The sequence below is a fragment of the Salmo salar genome, chromosome 11 (assembly GCF_965601325.2).
Source record: "Salmo salar chromosome 11, fSalSal1, whole genome shotgun sequence".
In the NCBI taxonomy this organism is placed as follows: domain Eukaryota; kingdom Metazoa; phylum Chordata; class Actinopteri; order Salmoniformes; family Salmonidae; genus Salmo; species Salmo salar.
The window spans coordinates 115,067,074-115,076,689 of NC_138301.1; the positions used below are offsets into that span (position 1 = coordinate 115,067,074).

General features: G+C 44.5%; 1 long non-coding RNA gene across 1 annotated transcript; it reads left to right on the plus strand.

Annotated features, from left to right (window-relative positions):
* The first annotated feature begins 5,787 nt into the window (after window positions 1-5,787).
* LOC106591576 (uncharacterized) lies at window positions 5,788-9,276 on the plus strand. The gene is made up of 3 exons (XR_014379495.1): window positions 5,788-6,918; window positions 7,631-7,862; window positions 8,166-9,276. It is a non-coding gene; the product is annotated as an uncharacterized LOC106591576 (long non-coding RNA).
* The last annotated feature ends 340 nt before the right edge of the window (window positions 9,277-9,616 follow it).

Here is a 9,616-nt window from a genome sequence, read left to right on the forward strand (position 1 = left end):
GACGTGTGTGTGTCTGTGTGTGTGGTTTAGCTAGCCATGCTGGGTGACGTGTGTGTGTCTGTGTGTGTGGTTTAGCTAGCCATGCTGGGTGACGTGTGTGTGTCTGTGTGTGTGGTTTAGCTAGCCATGCTGGGTGTCGTGTGTGTGTCAGTGTGTGTGGTTTAGCTAGCCATGCTGGGTGTCGTGTGTGTGTCTGTGTGTGTGGTTTAGCTAGCCATGCTGGGTGTCGTGTGTGTGTCAGTGTGTGTGGTTTAGCTAGCCATGCTGGGTGTCGTGTGTGTGTGTGTGTGTGTGTCAGTGTGTGTGGTTTAGCTAGCCATGCTGGGTGACGTGTGTGTGTCTGTGTGTGTGGTTTAGCTAGCCATGCTGGGTGTCGTGTGTGTGTCAGTGTGTGTGGTTTAGCTAGCCATGCTGGGTGTCGTGTGTGTGTCAGTGTGTGTGGTTTAGCTAGCCATGCTGGGTGTCGTGTGTGTGTCAGTGTGTGTGGTTTAGCTAGCCATGCTGGGTGTCGTGTGTGTGTCAGTGTGTGTGGTTTAGCTAGCCATGCTGGGTGTCGTGTGTGTGTCAGTGTGTGTGGTTTAGCTAGCCATGCTGGGTGTCGTGTGTGTGTCAGTGTGTGTGGTTTAGCTAGCCATGCTGGGTGTCGTGTGTGTGTCAGTGTGTGTGGTTTAGCTAGCCATGCTGGGTGTCGTGTGTGTGTCAGTGTGTGTGGTTTAGCTAGCCATGCTGGGTGTCGTGTGTGTGTCAGTGTGTGTGGTTTAGCTAGCCATGCTGGGTGTCGTGTGTGTGTCAGTGTGTGTGGTTTAGCTAGCCATGCTGGGTGTCGTGTGTGTGTCAGTGTGTGTGGTTTAGCTAGCCATGCTGGGTGTCGTGTGTGTGTCAGTGTGTGTGGTTTAGCTAGCCATGCTGGGTGTCGTGTGTGTGTCAGTGTGTGTGGTTTAGCTAGCCATGCTGGGTGTCGTGTGTGTGTCAGTGTGTGTGGTTTAGCTAGCCATGCTGGGTGTCGTGTGTGTGTCAGTGTGTGTGGTTTAGCTAGCCATGCTGGGTGTCGTGTGTGTGTCAGTGTGTGTGGTTTAGCTAGCCATGCTGGGTGTCGTGTGTGTGTCAGTGTGTGTGGTTTAGCTAGCCATGCTGGGTGTCGTGTGTGTGTCAGTGTGTGTGGTTTAGCTAGCCATGCTGGGTGTCGTGTGTGTGTCAGTGTGTGTGGTTTAGCTAGCCATGCTGGGTGTCGTGTGTGTGTCAGTGTGTGTGGTTTAGCTAGCCATGCTGGGTGTCGTGTGTGTGTCAGTGTGTGTGGTTTAGCTAGCCATGCTGGGTGTCGTGTGTGTGTCAGTGTGTGTGGTTTAGCTAGCCATGCTGGGTGTCGTGTGTGTGTCAGTGTGTGTGGTTTAGCTGGTGTTTTTGACTGACCTGGTCCCTTAATGGCGAACATGTCGCTTATTTTGCTGCGTCTGTGGCAAGGGCCTTTCTCTTTTTTATTCTCTCCCTCTCTGCTTCACCTTTCCTCTTCTGTCTGTCCATTTCGCCGTGCGACTTGTCTTAAATGTTATCCGTAGAGAGGCAGGTAGACGCTTGCTATATGCATCGCGGAGAGACCTGATGTCATTTTGGTGTGTGCACCCTCACGCCGGGGCACTGCAGCGAGTGAGTGAGAGTCGCGCCTGATGTGTGGATTCTCCGTCAACTCATTCCTGCTTGCTATATTATTGCTGGTCAAGTTGGCTATTCACCGCAGGCCAAAACGACCCGGTGCTCCCGACGGCCAGTCCGCCATTGCATAGAGGAGTGGTACATGACACCAGGCCAGACTTTCTGGTTATCTCAGAGACTTGGCTGAATCATGGTATTATGGATAATGATGTTGCCGGTGTGGACTATATCATTTTCAGATGTGATAGACACATTGCCCTGGCACATTACATCCATCTGCGGCAAAAGAGAAAATCTAGTTTGGTTTTTTAGACTCTCAGTGTTATTACATTCCTTCCACAGTCCTTTCTGTAACAAAACTACACCATGATCTGAACAACCTGCATCCAATGCGCTAGACCTGTTATCTAATGGCTCCACCCAGATCGCCTTTGTGGTTAGTGATCTGTCTAGTATCCGTGGCGTTAGTACTAACTGTACCCCAATGCATTCTCGTGTCTTCATATTTGGCAACCCATTCTATGCTAGTAGTCAATCTTTCCTTTTTTACATGGTTCAGTAACCATCAAAGCAACCGACACAAAGACTATTGCAGGTAAAGTGGCTCCCATTATGTATTATGTCATTCTGTATTATGTTTCATGTTTTGTGTGGACCCCAGGAAGAGTAGCTTCTGCTTTTGCAACAGCTAATGGGAATCCTAATCAAATATCAAATACCAAATACCAGACCCCCAACCCAACTGCTTCCTCTTTCTATTCAGCTCTGCTTCCTCTATCATAGCGGCTTCCAGCTCACCCATTATGCAGCTGGATCTGGTTTCACGTGAGATGTGTGAACCCACTGAGGAGAGGCTGTGGTCTTCACCGCTGCACGTGCTGTAAAGAGTACTGTATGTGGTCCTGACCTACCCCGTCCCAACACCCCCGCCTGGTGGATGCTGATGTACAACTCGGTCTCCAGGATTCAGTCCGTGCTCTCGGTAATCTCCTGGCGCCTGCTCCTCATGTGCTGCTTTCACCTGGGAAATATCCACACTGTAACTCATGGGTCATCTGCCATAGGACAACATAGATTCTCCTATTATTGCCAAATAATTATATTCTTTATAGTACTCACCGGAAACAACACACTTGGGATTTACCCCCTAGGACTTACCCTCTACAGGTCTCAGCCTGCTCGGACTTACCTTCCGGGACTTACCCTATACCATAACTCTACGACTGGTCATAATACAATGGGACTACTGAATAAGCTCAGGATTTTTAGGTCCGTATTCTATTATTGTTCAGTCTACGATTCTAATCTGCCCAAGATGTCAAAATGAGTGCTAACAGGTGTAGGAACTGTGCCTCCCTTATTTATTGTGCCGGCACCTGCTCTACTGATCTGGACTCTCTGGTTCGACTTTAAATTGTGGTGAATGCTGTCGACAATGGCAACTGTTAAGTTCTAAATGACAGGGTAAAAACTGACTGACAACTAATAAAAGCGCAAACCAAGTTTATTCACCCAAAGGGTCAGACAGCTGAACAGACAAAGACATATTCACACAACACTGGTATTTAACCCTTCCTCCTATACTGAGTCTCCTCCTTCCCATCTGAACCGCCAATACACCTCTGTTGCTAGACACAACTTTAGTGATATCTGTTCTTCCACACTTCATCTGACCTGACCTCTGCCCAAATTCCTCACTCCTCCCCAACTCACAGCTGTCATGTTGACTTGTACCAGACTGTCGCCCTCCTCCTTCCCACAGTATCCCTGATGTCTAACAATAACATATTATGACAGAATGTAAACAATCTACATTCCCTCCTTTTTCCCTCAGTGACATGAATAAGGATATTTCATATTTTCACGTTTAGAAGTCAGAACCTATCAGATGGAATGATTGTGCTACTGTGCCTTCCTTTAAATTAATCACTGATCTGATTATGACATGCCTAGATTGGTGACAGCAGTAAGGTGTGTGTGTGTGTGTGTGTGTGTGTTTGTGTGTGTGTGTTTAACCAGTAGTCCCCACAAGAATATTAAACCCAAAAAATGTGGTTAGTTGTACAACACTGGGCGTGTGTGTGTGTGTGCGTGTGTGCCTGCATCAAATAATTTGTCACGTGCTTTGTAAACAACTGGTGTAGACTAACAGTGAAATGCTTACTTACAGGCCCTTCTCAATAATGCAGAGAGAAAGAAAATAAAATACAATACAGAAATAATAGAAAAACACAAGGAATAAATACACAATGAGTATTGATAACTTGGCTACATACACAGGGTACCTGTACTGAGTCAATGTGCAGAGGTACTAGGTAATTGAGGTAGATATGTACATATAACTAGGAATAAAGTGACTAGGCAACAGGATAGATAATAAACAGTAACAGTCGCACACATTTCATCAGCAAACCTGATTGACCATTCTTTTCGTGATTTCATGCCAGCAGTCTCTGTGAATGAACAACTTCCCTCCTCCTTGAAGTCGTGCAATACGGTAGTTGAGATTAACTTCTCTTGCCCTGTGGACACTTCCACATGAACTGCGGCCATATCAACAAGAAAAACATTGATGCGCAGAGTGTACTCAGCTTCCAATGATATATCTTCCACTTTGTGGTGGACTGTAACCCCTTTCAATGACACTAATGGCGTCAGTCCAGAAACTGACCCGATGACTCCCACTGGTGAAACACTTTGCGATTTCACAGACAGATATCCTCGTCTCAGTTCGCAGTTACTGAAGAGGTTGCCACACGCAGACACTGTGGTGATTGACAGGCCTCGACAGCCACTGAGCGTTTTGAAACACAAACACCAGGAGATTTGGTTGCTGACAACTCGTACATGGGGTCCAACCTTTTCGTTTGTGCCTTGGATACCAACACCACCCGCTGGTGGGGGGGGGGGGGGTGATACTTATCGAGGCCGGTGGGAGGGTCAAGACTTCCACCTCCAGAACAAATGGCAAAAATAGCAATGCATTGCCATGTGTAGGTTCAACTACAATACAACTAGTAAAATGTTCTGATCATGTGTTCCTGTAGGATAACATTTCAGAATTAATTGGTAGGATAACTGGTCCCATTGAGTACCAGTACCAATGCAGCAACAGTCAGTCCAGCTACAATCAGTAAGAAGGTTAGAGACCTCACAAGTCAAATTGCTATTGATAACAGCGACAGAGGAGTTAGTAGTCTCTCACACTGCAACACGTGTTCGGGAATCTCCAGAACACTCTTCTGATGGTTAACACATGCCACTAATAAATAGAACCCTCCATTCAGGAGGAAAGTTAATAGAAGTCATAAAGCATGATCACACCGCATACGACTGGTTCAGTGCTTATAGAGTACTTCCGTCGTGATGTTTGCTCCTCCATGGATAACATAGCTATGAAATAGACTTCTTCATACCTACCGCCACTACAATAGTGGAAGACAGTGACTTGTAGTAAAACCACTACAGACTCCCTCGACACATATTCTGACTGACCTCCAGGCATTGACCTGAAAATTACCTGACTACGTCAGACTCATTCTGAACAAGTTGTAGTCTACCAGGATACTTGGTTTTCTTCCCTTGACATGCACGCTTGTGTAAGCATAAATGCACACGTACAACAGAACATCCAGTTAGGATTCATGTCAGGATCACTTAAGGGTCCGAGCAAAACGCCAGCCTAGGTAAAATTTTGTATTTACCTGGGGCCTTTGAACCTACAGCTACCGTACTCACCAGTCTATCCCCACGGTCCATAGGTCATCCCTTTAGACTGCCCAATACTAGTGCCTTACAGTTGTAGACTTACCATGTAGTTATCAACATAGGATAGCGCCCTTAGCAACACACCGCAAATTACGAACGCCCCAGATATGAAATTAGACAATGCCATGATGGGGTCATTTTGCCAAGACCTTGGACGTATATAGAATACAGTCCAATTAGATGATTAAGGTGTGATAACTATATTTTGTATCTATCTTTTGTTTTTATTCATTTTCTTTGACACTTAGGAAGTGATAGAGCCATAAACAACTTCCCCATACAACCATCAGTTAGTGCAACAATGCAACTCATTTGTGAGGAAATGTAATTACATATTTCATGAGTGTGTGTGAGTGCGTTGTTAACATCTACCTGTTACTGCCCAGATCTTCCAGTCTGGATGACCAGACGACGGGTCCGGAACAGCGATACCATTCCGGACATCCGCTGCCCATCCTTGGAGCGGCCTGCTTCATTCGCATAAACCCAACCCGGATCAATCACCAGAGGGGGACCACAACGATGGTCCACAACCAGGACAACCCACGATCATTTTTATGTTGGTTTGCAACTTGCAGGATAATCGCAAGATTGAACCCAACAAAGGGGAATTGTCATGACGTTGCCCTGTTGGGTGTGGTTTATGACCCCCATAGATACCTTTCCCCCTTTTCTCGCCACTCTACAGAATGGACTCTTGGAAAGCCCTTTGTTAACATAGAGAGAGTATGGTAACATCAAAATGTTGGGGAATGGAACAATATTTCACTTTCTCAACCAGTTGAAAGTGTCAGTTGGTACTTAAAGAATATGATGTCAGATCAGTTGGTGTCTGGGACATTATATCTGATGATAGGATGACATAAATTGTATCTTGGAATGTCGACACATTCCAGTTATCAGATTCACATGGAATTGTTGTGCAATTTAAATGTTTAAATATTAAACTATTTATGAAAAGATGAAATGTAATTTTAGCTTTTAAATGAGAGAATTATTTTCATAAGTAAACTATGCTCACTCAGTGGCCACACCCAAGTGAACAGACATTGGTTGAGAACTATGAAACACGCCCTTCTCTCCCCCACTACAAAAGCACGTTGACGGAAGTCAAATTTAGTTCCCGATGACATGAGGACTGGTGTCCATATGTTTAAAAGGGCTAATTTCAACGTGGAGGTGATGATCACCACGCTGGAAGGATGAATTTCTACTAGACCAGCCAGAATTCAGCGTGAGCTGATTATGGCAAAATGGTATGAACTTTGAACTCTTATTCAGTAAAGAAGAAGCGATACATCCTAGAAGTCGAGGATTCAGCTGCAGTTGTAAACGTACGTGGCCTAGGAAAGGACAGACAATCTCCTAAGAATGACAGTGTACTTCAACGTATCCTCTCTACAACACTACAACCAGAACGATTCTGCAAAGGACAATGGCGATCTCTACTGGGCAAACTAGTCTTCCATCTGCGACCCACCTATCAAAGCGCAGCTCAGTGTAAATATGTATCTTGAATTTTCCTTTTCCGAATGGACGGTTATTAGAATGCATACGATTCTGTATTTATGGTAGCATAGCTTCTCAAGGTCCGATGGAGTCCCAATTCCCTTCGCCCCTCAGTCTTCCCGCTCTTTCATTCGAAAACAACCCCCTTTCTTTGTGTAACCAGCCGTCATATTGGTTTCGCCCGCTAGGGACTTTTTATTTTATGACATGATTAGTCATCGATGTATGATCCATCCTGTGTATATGTAATTCTGTGTGATTTAGGTATTGAGTAAATAAATAATTAAGCCAATTTTTGTATTGCTGATTCAACTTGTTATCCAGGGTTCGTGAAGATAACCAAGATTTTTACAATGTTCAGATGAGACTGAATAAGGTGACAATTAATAATTGATTGCTATTGATATAAAAGATCTTCAGATCCTTAAGAGTTTATTTCAGAAAACAGCATCTCTATAAACACTCTTGCATGGTTTAATTCAATGACATAATCAATCAAACCCTGGAATGAGTAGGTGTGTCCAAACTGGTACTGTAGTTGATTTGGTTAAAACACATTGGATGTGTCTATGAATGGAAAAATACATGTTTTTAACATTACAAAAAAATACACACAAATCCCCAAAATAAAAAGAAAGACGTGAAGAACACGTGTTCCATGTTTGTATTCTATGACTTCAGAGCTTCTATTTCCACTCCACAGGAGTGCTTTGAGGACATCGACACAGCCCTGAAGCATGGCTACCCCAATCAACTGCAACACAAACTACAGGACAGATGCATAAAGTGCCTCAACCACCTCCAAAACCAGGGAGAGGCGCTAAACACCCCCAGACAGGGATAAGGGGACCAGGCAGAGGGTGTGTGTAGCAGGCCCAGGGGCACAAAGTCCCCAAACTCCCAGCAGCAACAGAATGGGAGTGCTCCTGTGTCATGTAGGTCCCGTGTGGCTCAGCTGGTAGAGCATGGTGTTTGCAACGCCAGGGTTGTGGGTTCAATTCCCACGGTGGACCAGTATGGGAAAAAAATTCTTTAAGTTCTTTATCATACTTATCAGTGTGTTCCAAATGGTACCCTATTCCATATATAGTGCACTACATTTTTGCCAGGGCCCATGGGGCTCTGGTCAACAGAGGTTCACAATTCAGGGAATAAGGTGCCATTTGGAAGGTAGACATATTCAGTAAGCACAAAGAGATAAAAGACTGTGACCTTTTGACCATTCCATGATTTTACAGGTGACTTTACTGTGGTGCAGTCCAGCCAGGCCGTGTGCATTGCCATGGCGATATTTCCCACGCTGAGTGTTCTGAACCAGTCCTGCAGCCTCAACACAAGCCTCACTTTCAGAACTACTCACACACACACTACTTGGACTCACCTCAACCAGACCTATGCTCTACTGATGAACTGGTTTCTACTGTCAATCAATCACATCAGCCGATGTCACAAAGTGCTATACAGAAACCCAGTCTAAAACCCCAAACAGCATGCAATGCAGATGTAGAAGCAGAGAGAGTCCTGTTTCCTGTTCTACTTCTCACTCTGTGTCAGATGGAGTATCTGTCTCTATCAGAACATCCAGAGACATATCTCGTGGACAGGTGATCCTCTACTGCTATGGTGAGGAAGAGACACGTCTGTCAACCTCTGGTTCTGTCCTTCTGTCTGTCAGTCTGTCCATATGTACACTACCGTTCAAAAGTTTGGGGTCACATAGAAATGTCCTTGTTGAAAGAGAAGCACATTTTTTGTCCATTAAAATCACATAAAATTGATCAGAAATACAGTGTAGACATTGTTAATGTTGTAAATGACTATTGTACCTGGAAATGGCAAAATTTTGTGGATTATCTACAAAGGCACACAGAGGCCCATTATCAGCAACCATCACTCCTGTGTTCCAAGTTTATCATTTTAAAAGGCTAATTGATCATCAGAAAACCCTTTTGCAATTATGTTAGCACAGCTGTTGTTCTGATTAAAGAAGCAATACAACTGGCCTTCTTTAGACTAGTTGAGTATCTGGAGAATCAGCATTTGTGGGTTCGATTACAGGCTCAAAAGACCTTTCTTCTGAAGCTCGTCAGTCTATTCTTTTTCTGAGAAACTGTAATACTATAACTATAACTATAATAACACAGTACATCATACAACATTATTACACCACTACATATCTACAGTACAAAATGTATAAAACCACCATACAACAATATTACAATGTACGTGTGTAGTGTGTGTGCTGGAGTGTGTGTGTGTGTCTGTGTGTCTCTTCACAGTCTGTGCTGTTCCATAAGGTGTAGTATGTTTATTTCATTTGTATTAAAGTTACTTGATGTGGAAATGAGATCCATGTAGTCATGGCTCTAAGTAGTACTGTGCGCCTCCCATAGTCTATTCTGGACTTGGGGAATGTGAAGAGACCTCTGGTGGCATGTCTTGTGGGGTATGCATGGGTGTCCTAGCTGTGCACCAGTAGTTCAAACAGACAGCTCGGTGCTTTCAACATGTCAATACCTCTCACAAAGACAAGTAGTGATGAAGTCAATCTCTCCTCTGCTTTAAACCAGGACAGATTGACATGCATGTCAATGATAGCTCTGTGTGTACATGTAAGTGCCAGACGTGCTGCTATGTCCCTCTTTGTGGCACGACCATATGACTGGGCAGTAGTCGACAAAACTATGGC